The 22,514-nt window shown below is 34.6% G+C and overlaps 1 protein-coding gene across 2 annotated transcripts in view; it reads left to right on the top strand.

Annotated features, from left to right (window-relative positions):
* ADCY8 (adenylate cyclase 8) overlaps positions 1-22,514 on the top strand; it is a 364,885-nt gene that overhangs the window by 190,684 nt on the left and 151,687 nt on the right. The window lies entirely within an intron of this gene.

Below are 22,514 nucleotides of genomic sequence, written 5' to 3'. Positions count from 1 at the left end.
GATCTATAAAATGCAGGGCATGGTGGCAAGGAGAAGCAAAGCAGCTGTATTAGATTTCTAAAATTCTTTTTATTCTGTGATTTCTCAATTTTTTGGTACAATTTCTGACCCTCAAATTATGTACTTAAATTTAAAATGTCTCAGTTAATGAAGAATGAATTGTGTTTTTAAAGATCATGTTTTCCCATGGCATCTTTTTTCTTCTTTACCAAACTGAAATTGACAACTCTCAAAATAGGGTATCTCTGAACAACCTTAGAAGGCATCTAGAACAGTGGTATTAAACTAAAATTGAAATGGCTACACATTGACTTAGAAAACCACAAATTGACATTACTTATGCTATATGCCATAGGATGAGCTTGATGGTACAATAGATGGAGTGTAGGCCTTGAAGTCAGGAAGATCTGAGTTCAAATACAGGTTTAGACACTAGCTGTATAACCCTGGGCAAGTCACTTAACTCTTATTTGCCTGGGGAGTTCTAAGTGGCTTACCCATAGTGGCTTAGTCTAAGGATCTGGCCTCCAATGCCAGTGCTTTGTCAACTTCACTGTTGCTTGGTGGCCTACCCAACAATAAAAATATAACCTTTGATACCAGAAGCACTCAGTCAAGCAATTCGATTAATTTGAATTGTCTGCAAAGAATTAATAATACAGTGAAGGTACTGACATTATTTTAAAAAAATAAAAGAATCCTGACATTATTTGAGCACCGACAGAATCTGAGTCGCTGAACTAAAGTTAAAAAAAAAACCCACAACACTGTGTTTTTCACTTCAGTAGTATAATTATAAAAGTGAAGGCACTAGTTGAGACGTGGCATTGATTCCTACTGGATCAAGGTATGATTTGGTCAATCTAACTTAAATCCCTAATAAATTACTTGAACCAAGACTGAGGAGAGGGAGGAACTCGGTGAACATCTAGAGGATAACAGAATAATGAGCTATAATCAGCATTGTTTATGAAAAATAAGCCCTGCCAGAAATATTTGATTGCTTTTGATTTTGTTTAGAAACTCCCTGTGAGCTAGATGAATAGTGGTATGTCAGAGACTTAATATATCTTTATTTTTAATGAAGCATTTAATATAGCATCATGAAATGTTGCCTATAAAATTAAATTAATTAAATTTGACTTAGTTATAAACACTTGTGCATAGATTAAGAAGCTATTTAAGATGTTTCATCTCCGGGTAACTATGGTTCTAATTTAAAAAGACACTGAATTGAACAGCATAAGGGTTATGATTGTATCCAATCTCATATAATATCTTTATTAATAATCTAAGAAAACATTCCCTAAATAATTTCTATAACCAGGGAGAATAATCATCCAAGCAATATTGCCGAAAAGACCACAAAATCCCTACAAAGGTATTATTATGCTTGGTAGAAGAGGAGAAGTGGATTTGAGATTCAGAAGAAGTGGTTCTGCCATTTGCAAAAAGCCATTTAAGGTCTCATAAACTTAAGTTCCTCACAATCATGCCATGAACAAAGTATAGTGATATAGGATGGAAAATTTTCCTGTATGTATAGAAAAATTATATGTTTAGCATATAACGGATTGCTTGCTGTCTAAGGGAGGAGGTGGGGGGAAGGAAGGGAGAAAAAACATAGAACACAAGGTTTTTGCATGAGTAAATGTTGACAACAATCTATGCATGTATTTTGAAAATAATTTTTTAAAATTTTTCCTAATTTATAAAATGGTGACAGTAATACTTGTACTAATCTACTTCATAGGGTAGTTGCAAGGGAAGTACTTTAAAGGTAAACCAAAAAATGCTATATAAAATATTATTATTATCTTAATCAAATGGGAGCATGTATATGAAAAGGCTTTTTAACTATTTTGTGCCCTCAAAACCAAGGCTCTGATTTCCATTTATCAAAATTCTCACAAAGAGCTATCTTTGGTTGACAGTATTGGTTGACTTTTCCCTTCCTCTTATTCCAAGAATAAAATCTCAAAATATAGTTATCTATACAGAAAAAGAAAATTAATAGATTCTACTTCTCATGCAAGTACTCAGGCTAACAATGTGCCAATTACAAAACAGGCTTAATTTATCAACAGCAATAACAACAATTATAATTTATCACAAGCTAATTCCCAAGCATTGTACTTTATTATTTGCCCTGTCACTGCCTTTTAAAGTCAGCTTTACCACATCTAAAATCTGCAGATCCCATTTACTGTCATCTGACCTATTGAGATGATCTCAGAACAGTGGTCCTTAATATCTGATCCTCCACTGCATCCTTACATACTTAATATTTCTGAACTTTCCCATCTGTTCTAAGAATTGAACATTTTTTTAATGTTATTTTTCTCTTTTACAGTATGAACTCCTTGGAAACACAACTGCCTCCTTCATTTTTCTATGTGCCTACTTAGTGCTGAGCATATAGTAAGCATTTTAAGTGTTTCATTTATTTATGCATAGTCCTAAAAGGTAGATTACATGGATATTTATATTCCCTTTTTTTAATTGAAGCTCAGAATAGTTAAATGATTTGACCATGTTCATTAAATGTCAGAACCAACATTTGAATTCTGATTCAAAATGCAGAATATAATTTATTGAATATGTAGCATCCCCTTAAGAACCTTAGAATGTACATATCTGGGTGCTACAAAGGTTTCTCTTCAGTCATTTCAGTCCTGTTTGACTCTTGGTGGATCCATTTGGAGTTTTCTTATAGAGATACTGCAGTCATTTGCCATTTCCTTCTCTAGTTCTTTTTACAGATGAAAACCGAGGTAAATAGGGTTAAATGACTTGCCCAGAGTCGTACAGCTAGTGTCTAAAGATGAGTCTTCCTGACTCCAGGTACTGCATGCATTCCATTCACTGTGCCACTGAGCTATTTCCAGATTCTGCAAGTTGTACTATATTATATAGACTTAGGTTTGAAAGGAATTTACTCTAACCACATAATGATTTTGAACTCCACCATCCCCACAAATGGTCAAATAGTTTCTCTTAAAGATGCCTTGTCTAATTAGAAGCTTTTCCAGTGTTGAATCAAAACAGTCCCTTCTTGGGGACTATCTACTGATTCTAGTTCTGTCCTCTCCAGGCACAGTTGGGAACACAAACAGAAAAGTCAATTTCCAAATAAATATGAAAAGACAAATGGTCTTGATTTCCAGGAGAGAAGACTATGGAACCATGGAGGGGCCTGGACTTGGAATTACATTGGATTAAGACAAGTGACTAGAAGCTCTTAGACCTGCTAGAAATTGGCATTAAATGGCATTTCAGGCCAGAATAACAGAGAGGTTCCTAGACCTAGGAAGACCAAACTGCTTAAACCCAATGGAAGAGATCCTAGACGAAGGCAAGGAATTGATATTTTATCAAGAAGTTTAATTTTATCAAGGGAATTTCACTCTCTGGTATCCAGCAGACACCATCATTGTCAGAACAAAATGAGTGACAGTGAAGACTTCACTTCTCATTTAGAGAGGTTCCCATCTGTGGCAAAATAAAATTTTCATCCCTAGGACAGAAAAGTATTCAGGACACTATCTAGGTTACATTTATATAGGATATATAATCAATATCCAGTAAATCAGGAACAGGAGTGAAAGCAGTGAGAGGGAAAGAACTGAGGAACCTAAAGCAAGTCAGTGTCTTCTAACATTTTCCATCCTCTTTTTAGCTTCTCCCCATTTGAGTTTGGATTTTTGTTCTCAAAATAGCTTCTTTTCCTGCTTCTGTTTGACCCTATAGAAGACTGAAGTCAGCTTTCAGGTCCTACAGGGATGGTAAAAATGACTGAACTTATTTAGTGATATTCACTTACAAATAGTTTCCAAGGCACTGAAACAAGGCCCATGGAAGCTATTTCTAGGTCTTTGAAGACCAATGAGGCAGTCTAAAGGGAGGGCTGTTCATAAGTCCAATTCTGTGAAAAGGATTTAAACAGAAAATAAGGCTGTCTTTGTAGCTATTTTGACTTCAATGCCCAATGTACTTTTATTAAGGTATTTGGAGGAAAGCAGGGAGAGAAACAGAAACAATGCTAATTAAATAAAAATGCTTCCAAGTCCATGACTTCCCACATGACATAGCTTTTCCATAAAAATATATGCATGTAAATGAAAACTATTTAACTTTTTGATGATTATTATTCAATAATATGTTATCTATATTATATTTTAATAAATTTTATCAACCAGGTATAGTGAAAAAAAGCACCAGACTTGGAATTAAAGGAATTGGTTTTTATTAAAAATCATTTGATATTGGGAAAGTCCCCTAATTTTTCTAAGCCTTTTAAGAAATGGGGTTTATTTGTACTTCAGACATTATGATCACTACAAGCAAGTACGGTTCATTAAGAGGGGATAAAAGGCCCTGTGATAAGCAAAAGGTATTTAAATTGTCATCCATTTGGGGGAGAGGGGAGTCCATGGATAGATTTGAGGGGGAAATATATATTTATTTTCCATAATCTCTAACCAAAATTAAATTTTTTAAAACATTATTCTGAGGATGGTCCATAGGTTTTGCCAAACTGTCAAAGGGATCTGTGACATTAAAAGAAAAAGATTAAAAATCCTAATGATAGTCCGATTTCATTATCTATTTTCACAGAGTTATCAATCTGATAGGAAAATTCTACAGATATATAATGCCAATGCAAGGAACATCATTTAGAGCTTAGGTGGCTAGACACGGATTCATGTAAGGTCTCAATCTAATGGAGGAGACAACATGAAATCAATTATGGAAGAACAAATTAAGCTGAAAATGATCAATAAGCAAAGTTCCTTACATCCGGGGGATCAAAAAAGGTTTCCTGTAAAATTTTAGGGAATACTGGAAGATAACCATGGAGACCAGGAAGTAGATATTAAAATATAAGAATTTCAGGCTGAGAAAATAGCCAGTGAAAATAGCCCACATCCCCTCCAACATTCACATAATTTTAAAATGGAAGTGTCTTTTGCAAGGAACTATAAGGAGGACAGTGCCACTTGATTTCAAAGTGTGTGGTAGGAAATAATGTCTAAGAAGATTGTAAAGGTAGTGGAGGGCAGGATATAAAGAGTTTTGAATGCCAAACAAGATTTTATACATTATCCTGGAGATAAGAGTGACACATTGGAGTTTATTGAGAAAGGGGGCTATGTTATCATATCAACCCTTTAGAAAGATCATTTTTTTTTCTTTTTTGTTATTATAGGTTTTATTTACAAGACATATGCATGGGTAATTTTTTAGCATTGACAGTTGCAAAACTTTTTGTTCCAATTTTTCCCCTCCTTCCTCCCACCCCCTCCCCCATAAGGCATGTTGACCAATACATATTAAATATGTTAAAGTATAAGTTAAATACAATATATGTATACATGTATATACAGTTATTTTGCTGTTACAAAAAGAATCAGACTTTGAAACAGTGTACAATTAGCCTGTGAAGGAAATCAAAAATACAGGCAGACAAAAATAGAGGGATTGGAAATTCTATGTAGTATTTCATAGTCATCTCCCAGAGTTCTTTCGCTGGGTGTAGCTAGTTCAATTCATTACAACTCTATTGGAACTGAAGGGGCCACATCCATCAGAATTGATCATCATATAGTATTATTATTGAAGTATATAATGATCTCCTGGTCCTGCTCATTTCACTCAACATCAGTTCATTCAAGTCACTCCAGGCCTTTCTGAAGTCATCATGCTGGTCATTTCTTACACAACAATAATATTCCATAATATTCATATACCACAATTTATTCAGCCGTTCTCCAAATGTTGGGCATTCATTCAGTTTCTAGTATCTGGCCACTACAAAGAGGGCTGCCACAAAAATTCTTGCACATACAGGTCTCTTTCACTTCTTTAAAAGCTCTTTCGGATATAAGCCCAGTAGTAACACTGCTAGATCAAAGGGTATGCACAGTTTGATAACTTTTTGAGCATAGTTCCAAATCGCTCTCCAGAGTGGCTGGATGTATTCACAATTCCACCAACAATGCATCAGTATCCCAGTTTTCCCACATTCCCTCCAACATTCCACATTATCTTTCCCTGTCATTCTAGCCAATTTGACAGGGGTGTAGTGGTATGTCAGAGTTGTCTTAATTTGCATTTCTCTGATTAATAATTTCCAAGTCATTATTAACTTGGAGAATCTTTTCATATGGCTAGAAATAGTTTCAATTTCTTCGTCTGAGAATTGTCTGTTACTATCCTTTGACCATTTATCAGTTGGAGAATGGCTTGATGAATTATAAATTAGAGTCAATTCTCTATATTTTAGAAATGAGGCCTTTACCAGAACCTTTGACTGTAAAAATGTTTTCCCAATTTATTGCTTCCCTTCTAATCTTGTCTGCATTGTTTTTTTTTTTTTGTACAATTTGATATAATCAAAAATTTCTATTTTGTGATCAATAATGATCTCTAGTTCTCCTTTGGTCATAAATTTGTTCTTCTTCCACAGGTCTGAGAGGTAACTATCCTTTGTTCTTCTAATTTATTTATAATCTCATTCTTTATGCCTAAATCATGAATCCGTTTTGGACCTTATCTTGGTGTACAGTGTTAAGTGTGGTCGATGTCTAGTTTCTGCCATAGTAATTTCCAATTTTCCCAGCAATTTTTGTCAAACAGTGAGTTCTTATCCCAAAAGCTGGGGTCTTTCAATCAAACACTAAATTATTAAAGTTATTGACTATTTTGTCCTTTGAACCTAACCTGTCCCACTGATCAACTAGTCTATTTCTTAGTCAATACCAAATGATTTTGGTAACCACTGCTTTATAATATAATTTTAGATCTGGTATAGCTAGGCCACCTTCATTTAATTTTTTTTCATTAATTCCCTTGAAATTATTGACCTTTTGTTTTTCCATATGAACTTTGTTGTTATTTTTTCTAGGTCATTAAAATAGTTTTTTGGGAGTCTGATTGGTATCACGCTAAATAAATAGATTAGTTTAGGTAGTATTGTCATCTTTATAATATTTGCTCACTCTATCCAAAAGCATTTAATATTTTTCCACTTAGTTAGATCTGACTTAATTTGTGTGGAAAATGTTTTGTAGTTTTGCTCATATAGTTCCTGATTTTCCCTTGGCAGATAGATTCCTAAGTACTTTATACTATTGGTAATTCCATTAAATAGAATTTCTCTTTGTAACTCTACTTGTTGGATTGTGTTAGTGATATATAAGAATGCTGATGACTTATGTGGGTTTATTTTATATCCTGAAACTTTACTAAAGGTGGGGATTATTTCTACTAGCTTTAGCTTTTTAGTAGAGTCTCTGGGGTTCTCTAAGTATACCATCATATCATCAGCAAAGTGATAATTTGGTTTCCTCATTTCCTACTCCAATTCCTTTAATCTATTTCTCAACTCTTATTGCCAAAGCTAGCATTTCAAATACAATATTAAATAGTAATGGTGATACTGGGCATTCTTGTTTTACTCCTGATCTTATTGGGAATGGTTCCAGTTTATCCCCATTACATAGATGCTTACTGATAGTTTTCAATAGATACTACTGATTATTCTAAGAAAAAAATCCATTTATTCCTATACTTTCAAGTGTTTTTAATAGGAATGGATGTTGGATTTTATCAAATGCTTTTGCTGCATCTATTAAAATGATCATATCGTTTTTGTTAATTTGGTTATTAATATGGTCAATTATACTAATGGTTTTCCTAATATTGAACCAGCCCTGCATTCCTGGTATAAATCCTACTTGATCATAGTGTATTATCCTGGGGATGATTTTCTGTAATCTTTTTGCTAATATCTTATATAAGATTTTAGCATCAATATTCATTAAGGAGATTGGTCTATAATCTTCTTTTTCTGTTTTCAACCTACCTCGTTTAGGTATCAGTACCATGTCTGTGTCATGAAAGGAATTTGGTAGGACTCCTTCATCCCCTATTTTTTTCAAATAGTTTATATAGCATTGGTGCTAATTGTTCTTTAAATGTTTGGTGGAATTCACATGTAAATCCATCTGGTCCTGGGGATTTCTTTTTAGGGAGTTGATTAATAGCTTGTTCTATTTCTTTTTCTGAAATGGAATTATATAAGCAATTTACTTACTCCTCTGTTAATCTGGGAAGCCTATATTTTTGGAGATAGTCATCCATTTCACTTAGGTTATCAAATTTATTGGCATAAAGTTGGGCAGAGTAACTCATTATTGCTGTAATTTCTTCTTCATTAGTGGAAAGTTCTCCCTTTTCATTTTTAAAACTAACAATTTGATTTTCCTCTTTCTTTTTTCTAATCAGATTTACCAAAGGTTTATCTATTTTATTGTTTTTTTTCATAAAACCAACTCTTAGTTTTATTTATTAGTTCAATAGTTTTTTACTTTCAATATTATTAATTTCTCCTTTTAATTTAGAATTTCAAGTTTAGTATTTGATTGGGAGGTTTTAATTTGGTCTTTTTCTAGCTTTTTAAGTTGCAAGCCCAATTCATTGATCTTCTCTTTCTCTATTTTATTCAAGTAAGCATCTAAAGATATAAAATTTCTCTTTATTACTGTTTTGGCTGTATCCCAAAAATTTTGGTATGATGTCTCATTATTGTCATTGTCTTGAGTGAAATTATTAATTTTGTTATAATTTGCTGTCTCACCTAATCATTTTTTAAGATGAGATTATTTAGTTTCCAATTACTTTTTGGTTTATTTACCCCTAGCTTTTTGTTGAATGTAGTTTTTATTGCATTGTGATCTGAAAAGAAAGCATTTACTATTTCTGTCTTCCTGCATTTAATTTTGAGGTCTTTATGTTCTAATACATGATCAATTTTTGTATAGGTTCAATGAATAGTTCTGAAATTTGCCCACAATATTCCTTGGAGTTTTTATTTTAAGGTCTTTTTCAGAAGGTTTTTGATGAATTCTTTCTGATTCTATTACATCTGGGCAGTTCTCTTTGATGATTTCCTGTAAAATAGTATCTAGGCTCTTTTTTTCATCATAATTTTCAGGATGTCCAATAATCCTCAGATTATCTCTCCTAAATCTATTTTCCAGGTCTGTCATTTTTCTAAGTAGATATCTAACATTTTTTTTCTAATTTTTCTCTTTTTTTTTGGTTTTGCTTGACTGATTCTTGATGTATCAATGAATCATTCATTTCTATTTGTTCAGTTCTGATTTTTAATGAGGTATTTTCTTCATTAGCTTTTTTCTTTCTTTTTTTTTTTTTTTACTTCTTTTTGTATATGTCCAATTGGGTTTTTTTTAATGAGTTGTTTTACTCTATGGAATTTTTTTTTCCATTTCACTAATTATTTTTTTTTTGCTGAGTTATTTTCTTTTTCCAATTCAAAAATCCTACTTTCTTGGGAGTTCTTTATCTTCTCCAATTCACATTTCAGGAAGTTGTTACTCTCTTGCATAGTTTCTCTTTCCTTTCCCCATTTTTCTTCTAGCTCTCTTTTAAGATTGTTTATAGTTTCTTCTAGGAGAGCCTTGTGTGATGGGGACCAGTTTACCTCCCCCTTTGAGATATTGTCTGGAGACTGTTTGCTATTAGTCTCCTCAGAGTTGAAAACCTGCTCTCTTTCTGTATAGAAGCTATCGATTGTCTTTTTGATTTTTTTATTCATTTTTTTTAAAGCCTTTAGGGTCTGCCTTCAGGGCAAGGAGGTTACCAGCTTCCTCTGCAGAGCAGGGATAGGTATATGGGCAGTAGCTGTCCTGCCAATGGGCTGCAAAGAGCAGCTGAGCTATGTGGGTGCTCTAGAAAAAAGTTCCCCACTGGAAGTGACTCAAGCCTGGGTAGCACAGCCAAGCTGCAGAAGTGCCCTGCAAGGAGCTCCACTGTGTGGATTAATTACTGCCCTGGGACTAGTGTCTGAGTAGCAAAAGTGTTACTACCCCAGGCCAAAGCCCATTGTGGGGCTGTGGACATTAGCAGTTACCCAGTGAATAGCCCTGCATGGCACCAGAAGTGTCTCTGCCCAGGGGAGCACAGTCAACTGTGGAAGTTCTATTGCCCCAGGCTGAGCCCCACACTGTGCAGATTACGGGTTGCTCCGGGCTGCTCCCCCTGCCATGCAGATTTGTGATGATCCCAGGCCCATGCTGCAGAATGCAGCTGCATAGCTGTGCTGTAGTCTGTGTTGATTCACTTCCAGTTTGGGGTGGGTATAGTCAGATCCTGTTAGGTTCTGGCATTTTTTAGAGTACCCTCTACCTTTGGCTTTAATTTCTCTGCTGGTCTACTACTTTGCAACCAAAGCAGAGCAGTCAGCCTATGACAGAGTCATCTCTATAAATTTTCTAACCACAGAGGCGACCCCTGCTCAGTCCGCTCAATATGCTAACCTTTGGTTCTATCCCTGTTTGCGCTGGTCTGTTCCTGCTGTTCAGGACAAACCTTTTCTGGAAATCTTCCAGATTATCTTTAGCTGGTAAGTTGTTGCACTTCCAATCTTCATGAATTTTACCAGTCAAGAGCTATTTTTGAGGCTGAGTTTAATAATTGTTAGTGAGGATATGAAAGAGGCTCAGAAAGTCACGTGTGCCTTTTCTGCCATCTTGGCTCTACCAGTAGAAAGATTATTTTGACAGTTGAGTAAATAGCCTGGACAGAGGGACTTTAGGCAGGCTGAGGCATGAGGTGATAAATAGTATAAATGCTTCTATAATTTAGTGAACAGTCTTTGACTATTACTATGGAACAGGGCTTCATAAGCTTTTTCCACTCATGACCCCTTTTTGTCCAATAAATTTTTATGTGATCTCATGTATGTAAGTATATAAAATAGATATACAAATCAAATATTTACTGATAGTAAATCATAAATGTTATTTTAAAACAATTCTTTAGTATACATATAATTTACCATTTATTAAAAATTAAATCAAATTTGCATATTAATGAGATGAAAGTTATTGCTTATTTTTATATAAAGAATTAAATCTTGGAGACTATTTGATATTTTTATTGCTGCCAAATTTTTCACCACTCCCACATTCATTTACATGACCCTATATATGGGACTGTAACCCTCAGTTTAAGAAACTTTGCGCTAAACAAAAGAGCCATAACTTTATATGTATATATAATTAAATATGCTTTATAACCAAATTGGTAATAAACTATCCCAAACTTTGACTTAAATTGTCCTTTAATAACCAACATGTAGACCAGCCATTACTAGGCCCATATTTAATATTTGTGAGAGCTGGTTTTTGATTGATGAGGACCGTGAGGGCTCAAGATGACTTCAAACCATGATGAGGTTTTAAAATAAAACTTTGAAGTTGAAGCTGTAACTATAAAATGAGAGTTGTTATTTTTGTCCCCAAGCTCTTCCTGAATTGATTTATAATTTGATTATGCTTCCTTTTTGAATAATAGGTTGCACAAGTTCTCCACATAGGACATAGGAGATCCTTGTATTCATTCATCCTACCATTACGTAAGGGTTGCTTTCTGTGGTGGAGGGATTGCCCATGTTATTCTGTGAGCAATTTTTAAAGATTTAAGTATACACCCATTCATTCTTTGTTTTTCCAGAGGAAATCATTATAATTTTTTTCAGTCCTCCTTCTTATTAAATCCCTTCTATCTTGTCTATAGGGGAAAGAGTTTAGTTCATTAAGGAGTACTACTGCTGATGTGGGTTCAGATCTTACTTATGATATCTACTACCTATGCAATCTCAGTGCATTGTAATGAAAAGGTACTAAGTGATTTGGAAGAATAAATCCCTAGCCTGCCATGATGAATGAACACATAGGGCCAGTCACTTAACCAACTTGATCTGTCTCCATCCATGGAAAAGAAAGACTCAAAAAACTACATGGTCTTTAATGTCCCTTTAAATACTAGGGGCATTTTATGATCTTTTGAAATAGCCTATTCTGGACCTTTAACAGCATTCCTATTTTGGGGAGTATTGCCAAGAAGGCAATACTGTCCTCTTTCAGAAGTAATTTTTTGTTGAGGTATCTGAAAGAGGGGCAGTGTGGAAATGAAGTGATTTAAGGGGTTGAAGAGTGGGAGTAGGGGGAGTGTAGACATTGTTCTGATTCAGAATAGCATGGCATGTGTTATTATTTTCTTTTTTCTTTCAAGGAGACAACATGTGAGTTAACACAATACACTCTTTCCCATAATATTTCCCTGGGCAAAGCACTAGGATTCATTCATGTGGAAAGGAATATCTGGTTCCTTGGAAAACATTGCTACCTGAATAGCTCTTGCATCATTTTGTCTGCATATTAAACATCTCTACAAAGAGAACCATACTTACCAGGAGGTCTTATAGGATGACAATCTGGCCCTGCTGCTGAATTTAGAATAAATTTAGACTTAGAAGTCTCCTACTCAGGAGAGAAAAATATATATATATGCATATACATACATATATATTCAGATTTTATCTAGCAGATACATTTTCAGACCTAGAGATACCTTTCTGATGACAATTTGATCATATAAAATCATTTTCAGATACTTTAAAAGAGGTAAGGGAAGAGTATAAATATAGATGGAGATTGAGTCTTGTTCTTACAGGGCCCACACTCCATGAGCAAAAGTCATTGTGAAAATATAGTGCAGACTCCTAGATTTGCCTTACTGGTCTCACCTATGTACCTATTGATTTTTCATATTTAAATGTTTTCCTTAATGATATATTCCCTCTGGACAAACGAGGATGAAGTGTCAGGTCATATTTTTGCAAGGACTAGAGGAAAATATAGATAGAAACAAAAGATTTGGAAAAGGAAAGAAGGAAAGGATAAAGTCAGAATCAGAGAGAGGGCAGATGGAGCCCTCCCAAAGGCATTCAACACTCTAATTTAGAAAGAAAGAAGAATTAAAATTGACAAAATGAGGAGTCCAAGGATTAATTCATCCCAATCTCAAGCCATATTTTAGAAATAACATAGCTTTAATTTTTATTATTATATTTTTGCTTTTTAAAAAATATTTTGGCACCTCCATGGTTATTGAATAAAACACTGGGGTCTGAAATCAGGAGGACTTGAGTTCTAATCTAGTCTCAGACACTTGCTATCTGTGTGAGCCTGGACAAGTCCCCTAACCTCTATCTGTCTCAATTTCTTCATCTGTAAAATGTCAATAAAAATAGCACCTACTTCCTAGGGTTGCTGTGAAGATAAACTGAGATATTAATTATAAAGCACTTAAGCACAGTGGCTGACACATAGTAAGCACTATATAAATGTTGGTTATAAAACAAATGTTCAGTGATTGTGATTGATTGACTTGGCAAGCCCCAACTAACACGAACTTTTCCATGTACAAAGAATAGAAATATCATATATATGAAACTGTAAATTCCATTATGTATAATGTATCATGTGGTTGTGTATGTGTGGGTACGTTTTAAAAATATACTAAATAACTGATAAATTTATTCACTGAGATCTGAAGCCCAGACATTCCAACTAATTCCCACCACCAAAGTCAATGAGACAAGTATATTGGAACTCAATAATTCACGTGACACTGACTGTCTAAGATCTTTACACCAAAAAAAAGAAGTAAACATTTTGTTGATATTTACTAAGGTAAGCATTTGAGGACATCAGATAATCAATGGATTTGAGAAATCCCTTTTTTGAGAAGATCTATACATTTTTCCTTTTGAATGATAAAACCACTCCAAGACCGTCCTTCTTATTTTCCCTTTCAAGACAGAGTTTAATGTGATAGAAGGGCAAGGGAAGGGGGAAGGAAAGAGAGAGAATTGTTGTTTTGGAAATGTGCTGACAGAATTGACCACATTTATCCAGCTTCTCGATTCAATTGACGTAGCCTGCCTCCTCCCCCACCCTCATCTGTGGCCTTCATCCATTGATTGGCCTTTCCTGGCCAGAAGGGTCCATTCATCATGACAAACTAGGGCCTTCTTCCAGGTCACTTAGTAAATTTCTTTACAGTGGATTGAGGTCATGGCTTCACATATTTAAGTGATTCAGCTGTTCTTATCTGCTCATGGTCAATGAATTGAATTGAACTGGTTAGGTGAACTGATTCCACTGTGAAGGAGTATTATAAATAATGGAAAAAGCATTGGACCTGCTGCCTCTACCACGCTTTCTAACTGTAATAGTCATGGTCTCTGAACCTTCATTTTCTCAGATATAAAATAATACTTGTGGTACCTACTTCACAGGAGTCTTGTAAGAGCACAATAAGAATCATAACTGACAATTTATAGTATTTTCAAGTCTGCAAAGAAATCTATATTATTTTGTTGTATATATTTGAGCATCATAATGATGTAAAGTAGGTACTAAAAGTATTATGATCCATGTTTTACAGATAAATTGAAACTCAAATTTCCCGTGTTCATGAAGTAAATAATTATCAATGTCAGGATTCAAGTCCAAGTCAATCATTCTGTCCAATCTGTCACTTTTAAAAAAAAAAATGAGCTATTATTATTATGTATATACACAACTTTGGAACTGATGTTTTTTACCCTTTTAAGGTTTACAGGAACAGATTATTCCTTATAAAGCCTGCTTATGAGTATATTGCAAGATTGAATTGAATGAAGAACATCTTGACAGCCAAAACTGAGTAATAATTATGGAGTTACTATGTCTTTTTAAACTTCAACTTTTCAGTTAGAATAAAAGGTAAATGCACCCATTATGTCTTGTTTATCTTGTTAGTCAGTTAGCAATATTACTAGATACTGTATTAACGCTGAATATATAAAGAAGGAAAAACATCCAGCCAAAGAAAATCATCCCTTCTCACAGGCTAATGGGGCAGATAATATAAAAGCAACTGTGTTCAAATATTTTATAAATAAGATAAATTGGAGATATATACGAAAAAAGGAACCAGCATTAGGAGGGATTCAGAAAGGCTTCTTGTGGATAGAATTTTAGCTGTGATTCAAAGAAAATCAGAGATTACAGAAAATAAAAATGAACAAAGAGGGTATTTTAGGCATGAGAAAGATAGCGAAAATTCCTGAAGATAGATGGTGTGTCTTATACAAGGTACAATAGGGTCAGTGTTAATGGATTATAGTGTGTTGAGGTTAGGAAGGGTAGAAAGAAGTGAGATGACTGGAAATATAAGAGGGGGACAAGTTATGGAGGGCTTTGCTTGAGAAATTGAGAGAATTTTATTTGATCCTGGAGGCTGATAGGGAATGACTTGGGTTTATTGAACGTATGATGGAAGGGAAGGAGGGCTTGATATATTCAGACTCGTGCTTCAAAGAGATTAAGCTCTCAGCCAAATGGAGGATGGACTATGGTGTGACAACTTGAGAGAAGGAGACAAACTAGCAGCCTTTGGAAATAGTTCAAACATGTGGTGGTTAAAGCCTAAATCAGGATGGTGTCAGAGGAGAGAAGAAGACATATATGAGAAATGTTACAAGGACTCCATGCCTGGAGTCAGGAACTCCTCTTCCAGGGTTCAGATTTAGCCTCTGATATTAGTAGTTGTGTGGCCTTAGGCAACACTTAATCCTGTTTGCCTCAGTTTCTCCATCTGTAAAATGAGTTGAAGAAGGAAATAACAGACCATTCCAGTATTATTGCCAAGAAACTTCAAATAGAGTCATAAACAGTCAGATATGACTGAAATCACTGAACAATAGTAATAATAGAACTGATAGAATTTGGCAACAGATTAAATATGTGATCCCAAAAGAGTGTTTGAAGTTAAAGATGATACTAGAGTTATGATTAGTTAATGGCATGCTTGCAATAACAGAAATTAGAAAGAGGGCTTGGGAGAAAAGATACGTTGAGATATACCACCAGAGATTAAGAAATGGTTATTGATCATTTATTTTGAACATAGCCCTACACTAGGCACATTGTAAGATAAAAAGAAGTGTAAGATAATGTCTATCTTCAAGAGCCTTTTAGAATATTGAAAAAATACAGGATATAGTTATTCCAAAGATAATACAAAGAAACAGAATGAATACTTATTAGTTACTTGGATCCACTGCCTGCTGATGTTTGGGGATCCAGGACAGACTTAAAGGACACCTTTTACAACCTGCCTTTTTCTATCTGTTCTAATCTTCTTGAATTTTATTTCTCTTTACTTACTCTCTGATTCAGCTATACCTTCCTACTGTTGCTCCTTAAAGAGCCCACTCCATCTCCAGACCCCATGCTTTTTCAGTAAATGTCTTCTATTTCCAATTTTTTTTCCTTCTTGCCCCTGCCTCTTAGCTTTCCCAACTTCCTTTACAACTCTACACACATCCCACCTTTGACAGAATAATCAATAATTTCCCTCTGTGATTACTTTACTTCTCCTCAATACATACTTGTGATTTGTAAGTTATCTCTCTCATTAAAATAGGATATCTTAAAAGCAAAGACCAAATGAGTTTTTCCTTTCTCTTATATCTCTAGCCCTTGGTGCCATGCCTGATATATAGTACACACATAGTAAATGTTTATTAACTTACTGATATAGAATTCTCCAGTTTCACCCTAATACCTCTCTCAAAGCCACACATAATTCATCTAGACCATATATATATCCAACAGTACATCATTAACTCTTTTCTAATCTTCCATCTGTTCAATACTGTTAGCACAATCAAGAAGGTTTTTTGTTTTTGTTTTGTTTTTATTGTAGTGTTTATTTGTATTTAATACACCTTGCTTTATGAATCGTAAGGATTGAGTCATGGGATGAATCATTGGGAGAGAAAAATCAGGGCAAAAGGGAAAAACCATGGGAAAAATTAAAAACAGACAAAGTAAATAAAATATGTATTGATTTACATTCAGTCTCCTTATATCTTTGTGTGGATACAGATGACATTTTCTGTCCAAAGTTTATTGGGAATGCTTTGGATCACCGAACTACGGGGAAGAATCAAATCTTTCATAGTTTTGATCATCATACATTCTTGCTGTTATTGTGTACAATGTATTCTTGGTTCTGTTTGTTTTTCTCAGCATCAGTTCATGTAAAATCTCTCCAGGTCTTTCTAAAATCAGTTTGTTCATCATTTTTATAGAACAATAACGTTCCATTGCCTTCATGTATCACAGTTTATTCAGTTCCCCAATTGATGGTCATCCACTCCTTTTCCTATTCTTTGCTACCACAAAAATAGCTGCTATAAACATTTTTTGCATGTGTATCCTTTTCCCTTCTTTGTAATTTCCTCAGGATACAGACCCAGTAATGGCATTGCTGGGTCAAATGGTATGCAATTTTTTAGCCCTTTGGGCATAGTTCCAGATTGCTCTTCAGAATGGTTGGATCATTTCACAACTCTACCAACAATGCATTAGTGTCCTGGTTATCCCTCATCCCCTCCAACATTTATCATTACTTTTTTCTTGTCATCTTAGCCAATCTGAGAGGTATGAGGTGGTACTTCAGAGTTGTTTTAATTTGCATTTCTCTAATCATTAGTGATTAAGAACATTTTTTCATATAACTATAAATGGCTTTCATTTGAAAATCTAAAAATGTGTATTCATATCCTTTGACCTTTGACAGGTAGAACTGTTAAGGGAACTGAGGTATTTTGCTAATAATTCCAACAAGGGAATCAGTCTCTCTTCAACTCTAAGGCTTTTTGCCAGCATTATATAAAATCATAAACTTACCTGGTGCTTTTAACCTGGCTTATCCTATTCTTTTTTTTCTTTTTTTAGGCAAAATGTTATTTAATTAATAGAGACTAAAGAGGGAAATAAAAAACACATTCTTTCATACTCACCAGGGATTTCTACTTGTTATATATCACTAGCAGAAAATTTTTGACAATGACATCGCAGATAATAGTTGATGGATTATTTTCTGTTACTTTGAGTATGCTCTTATGAGGTCACAGAGCCTGGCACTCAGAGATGATGAGGACCTTATAAAATGGGAGGACTCAATCTCAAGTGCCTTGCAAAGAAAATGGCAAAAGAATCTTGAGGAGGGACATTAATTCTTGCCAAGTGAAGGGAGCAAATATGGACAAAAACCTATTTTTTAAAATATTGATAACATTCCAGTATTAGTGTTTGACATTGAGACATAGAATGTAGCATAATTAAAAATGAATCCCATGTAGAAAGCAACAGAGAGGTATATGGTGGTTATGTGCAGAATGCAATGTATTATCATTGAGAAGTCCCAAAGAATAATGAAGGCAAGAGATGTCATCAAAACATTATAAAAGAAAAGGATATGAAGTGATTATGTGATAAAGGTGAGGGATTGACAAGTGGACTGTGAATGATTCCACTGGTGCACATGTTTTTGTCAAGAGAAAAGGAAGAAGGCCTACAATAAGTTGAGTGGACCTTCTCTGAAAATTTTATGGGAAGATATGGATTAAGGTCACACAGCAAAAGTAGGTATAGATAGTCACGATTTGTATCATTTGAGGTAACTTCCAAATACAAGTTTTGGAAAACTAAGGATTAGTACAACACAAAAATCCAGGATATACATACAACCAATTTCTGTAAGACAGAGGTAGAAAATGATGGTGTGGACTTCATAACTGCTACCTGACAGTCAATCATCCAGGCATTAAGCATTTATTAAGTCCCTAATTGTGTGCCAGGCATTGTGCTAAGTACTAAAGATTCAAAGAAAGGTAAAAGACAGGTTCTAGCTTTAAGAAGCTCACAATGTAAGATCAATATTTTTACTATGTTTTCAATATTTTGTAGAAAATTTTCTACTCATCCAGATTCTATATAAATACTTGGTCATTGAAGGCTTCTAAATATAAAAGGACTGCTAATATTTTAGCATGACTTAGGTTTAACTAGGACTCTTCTCTGGATGTCTTTTGGAGGGCTATAATCACAACACCAGTGATTTCACTTCTCAAATTGAAAGCCTCAATCTGAAAAGACAGAATAATTTTTTCTTGTCCTCAGAACCACTAGGAAGTGTTAGTGCTTGATGGGAACACAGCAAATTGCCTTTGGGGGTTCAGCTAGAGCAGGGTGATTCAAATAAAGAAACATTTTCTCTACTTTATTTCAGAAAACAGCCAGGCAACACTCTCAATAGCCATAAAGTGATTTTTTAAAACTGTGTCCAATCACAACACTTGACTTCCAAGTAGGATCTATGTCTGCCAATAATTAATCAGCTTGGAAATAATTACTAGTCCTTCATTTGACTCAAATCTCAAATTTACTGTAAGGAAACAGCAGCACAGTGCCATCATACAGTCTGATATTCTTATGATGTGATAGTTCTTATTTTGAACAATTAGCCTTAATCCTTTCCTTTTAAAATATGCATTCTATAGCTAATGTTAGTTACCTAATAAAATTAACATTATCCAAATTTATCTTTTCCATCTACTCTTTCAGTTTTTTATCTTTCCATACTCTATCACTTCATACATTTCCAAAGAAACATATTTAGAGCTAAAAGCTTAGAGGTCACCTAGGAAGGTTAATTTTAGTCAAAGTCATTCAGCTAATTAGTGGAGAAGTCAGAAATAGATTCTCAGTACCCTGTTTTGTACCTCTTTCATTCACTTACTCTTCTTAAATACATTATCTTTTTGTGCTATAAAATCTTTGAGAGCAAATTTTTTTGTCTTGAAGCATCAAGGTAACATAGGGAATAAAGTACTAGGTCTATGATCAGGAAGACTTATGTTCCTAAATTCAAATGTGACCTCAGACTCTTACTGTCTGTGTGACTCACTTTATCTCAGTTTCCCCTTCTGTAAAATGAGTTGAAGAAGGAAAAGAAAATAGCAACTCACTCCAGAATCATTGCCAAGAAACCCCAAATGAACAGTCAGACATGACTAAAGCTATTGAACATCATCAACAACAAAAATCATCTTAATAATAGCAGATAGTATGTTCATAGTATATTGTTTATAAAGTGTTTTATACATATGATCTCATGATCCACAAAACAATCCTGAGGGCTAGCTGCTATTCTCAGCCTCATTTTTATAGATGAACAAACTGAGAAAAATGGAAATTCAGTGACTTGCCAGGGTCATGCAGCTAGTGAGTTTAAATCAGGATTTGAACTTAAGTCTTCAAAACCCCACAACCACCACTCTATCCATTGGACCACTGGATGCTTCTTACATATGTATCTTCTCCACTATGATACATAGTACATACCATAAAAAACTTAAGAAAAATTCAAAACTCAAAGGAACATACACATGAGTAACTATTTCTACCATGTCCTTGACAAGTAGTAAACTAATCTCCCCTTGAAAAATCTCCAAAGATGGAGCAGAGTTATAGAATTTAGATTTGGGAGGGACTTTAGCAGCCTTTTAGTCCAACCTGTATCCAAAGAGGTATCCCCCAAAAGAATATTTTTTATAAATAGTTATCCAGCCTCAAGTAGAAGATCTGCATTTGGGGTTTATTTTTGTGAGGCAATTAAGCTTGTGACTTTTTCAGGATCACACACTGAATAAGTGTCTGAGGTCAGATTTGAACTCAGGTTTTTTCTGATTCCAGAATCAATATTCTATTCACTGAGGTATCTAGCTACCCCTCATGTAAAAGACCTTAATCGAATAGGTCACCATCTCTTAAGACAGATCATGATATTTTGAGACAGCTCTTACTATTGAAAATTGTCATTTCAGTCTTTGCAGTTTTGATCCATTGAAACTGGTTCTCTTCTCTGAGATCAAATGGAACAAGTCTAATCTTTTTTAACCATAGTTTTTCCTGAATTTTCTCTTCTCCATGTTAAACATTCCTAATTTCTTCAACCGATCCTTATATGAAACAGGCACAAAATCAATCATGGTTGGTCTCCTCTGGACTCTCCAGATTGGTACCATTTCTACTAAACAGGTGTGCCTTAAACAGAATTGCACACAATTCAGTCTCCATTGTTCTCTTAGGATGTGGATTGCTCTTTCCATCACAGCTCTATTGGAATCTTGGGCAAGTCTCTTAACTCTGTTTGCCTCAGTTTCCTCGTGAGTTGAAGAAGGACATGGCAGACTGCTTCAGTGCTTCTTCAAGAAAACCACAAGTGGGATCAAAAAGAGTCAGACATGACTAGAGCACCTTAACAGGCCCAACAAACAATAGTCCAGAAAAAGGTCTTGGATTAAAGGAATAACAATAGAAGTAGAAAGAAGGAAAGAGATCTACTGTAATTTTACTGATTATTACTCATTTTACTTTCTGACACTAGAAAAAGAAATTCTAACACTTTTTCCCTTTGAAAGGCTGCTTGGTGTGATACAAAAAAATACTGGAAAGTCACAAAGGGCCTAGGTTTAAATCTTATTTCTGACATTTGCTAGTTGTGGGGAAGTCACTTAGTCTCCCTTAACCTTCCTCATCTATAAAATGGGGATGATCCCTGTTTAATGAGATCATTTATGTAAACTACTGTCTAAAGCTTAACTTATAACTCAAGGCCACTGGTTATTTCCATGTAAAAGCCTTCAAATATTCAGAGAGGACCATTATCTCATAACATTGTGGGAAAAGTAAAAAAAAAATAAAAATAAAAAAAAATCTGAAGTCAGAGGATCTGAACTCAAATCCAGCTTTTATTATATATTTAATCTTCACAGTCTCATTTTCCTCTTCTGTATTATGAAAAAACTAATTAATAGCTAGCTGACTGACAGTTCTAAATTCCTGATCTAACTCCACTAAGGAGAAGCAGCTGGTGATCTTTTGTTTTTCAATCATGTTTGACTCTTTGTGACCAAATTTGGTATTTTCTCAACAAAGATACTGCAGTGGTTTGTCATTTTCTTCTCCAGTTCATTGTACAGATGAGGAAACTGAGGCACACAGGGTGAAGTGACTTGCCTAGGATCATACAGCTAGTGAGTGTCTGAGACCAGATTTGTACTTGGGGAGATGAGTTTTCTTGACTCTATACCCTGGACTTTATGCACTATGGAGTGAACTAACTACTCCAGCAACTGGAGTGCTGGTTAGAATTAGAAAAACCTGAATTCAGATCTGGCCTCAAACACTCACTGGCTATCACTCATTTAACTCTCTTTGCTTCAGTTTCCTTAACTGCAAAAAGGAGAATTATAATAACACCTACCTTGAAAGATTGTTATGATCAACTAAGATAATATAAGTAAAAGTACCTAGTATGGTGCCTGTCACAGAGTACATATAATATAAATGTTTATGCTTCTCTCCCCTCTAAGAATTCTCTTTTATAAATTAGACAGAACTTAATTGCTTTACACTATCATTATTTGTCAAAGTTTTGAGTGCCTACATCTTTCTAGTCTGTCTCCTTTAAAATGTTTTGGCTTTATTGATAAATTAATTAATGTAGGATGCTTTGAGATAAGAGTTTTAGTATATCATAGGTTTAGAGCTAAAAGGTAAGTTAGAATCCCTCTGGTTTAACCTGTCTTCATCTCATACACCATTTCATTTACAACTAAGGAAACTGATGTCAAACAATAACAAATGGTTTGTCCAGATTTAAGTTCAGGCCTTCTGACTCCCGACTCATCACTTTTTCTACTGCATATCCAAGGTTTTCCATTCAACTAATTATTA

Source organism: Sarcophilus harrisii, chromosome 1 (assembly GCF_902635505.1).
Source record: "Sarcophilus harrisii chromosome 1, mSarHar1.11, whole genome shotgun sequence".
Lineage (NCBI taxonomy): Eukaryota > Metazoa > Chordata > Mammalia > Dasyuromorphia > Dasyuridae > Sarcophilus > Sarcophilus harrisii.
This window is presented reverse-complemented; position numbering and strand designations above follow the sequence as displayed.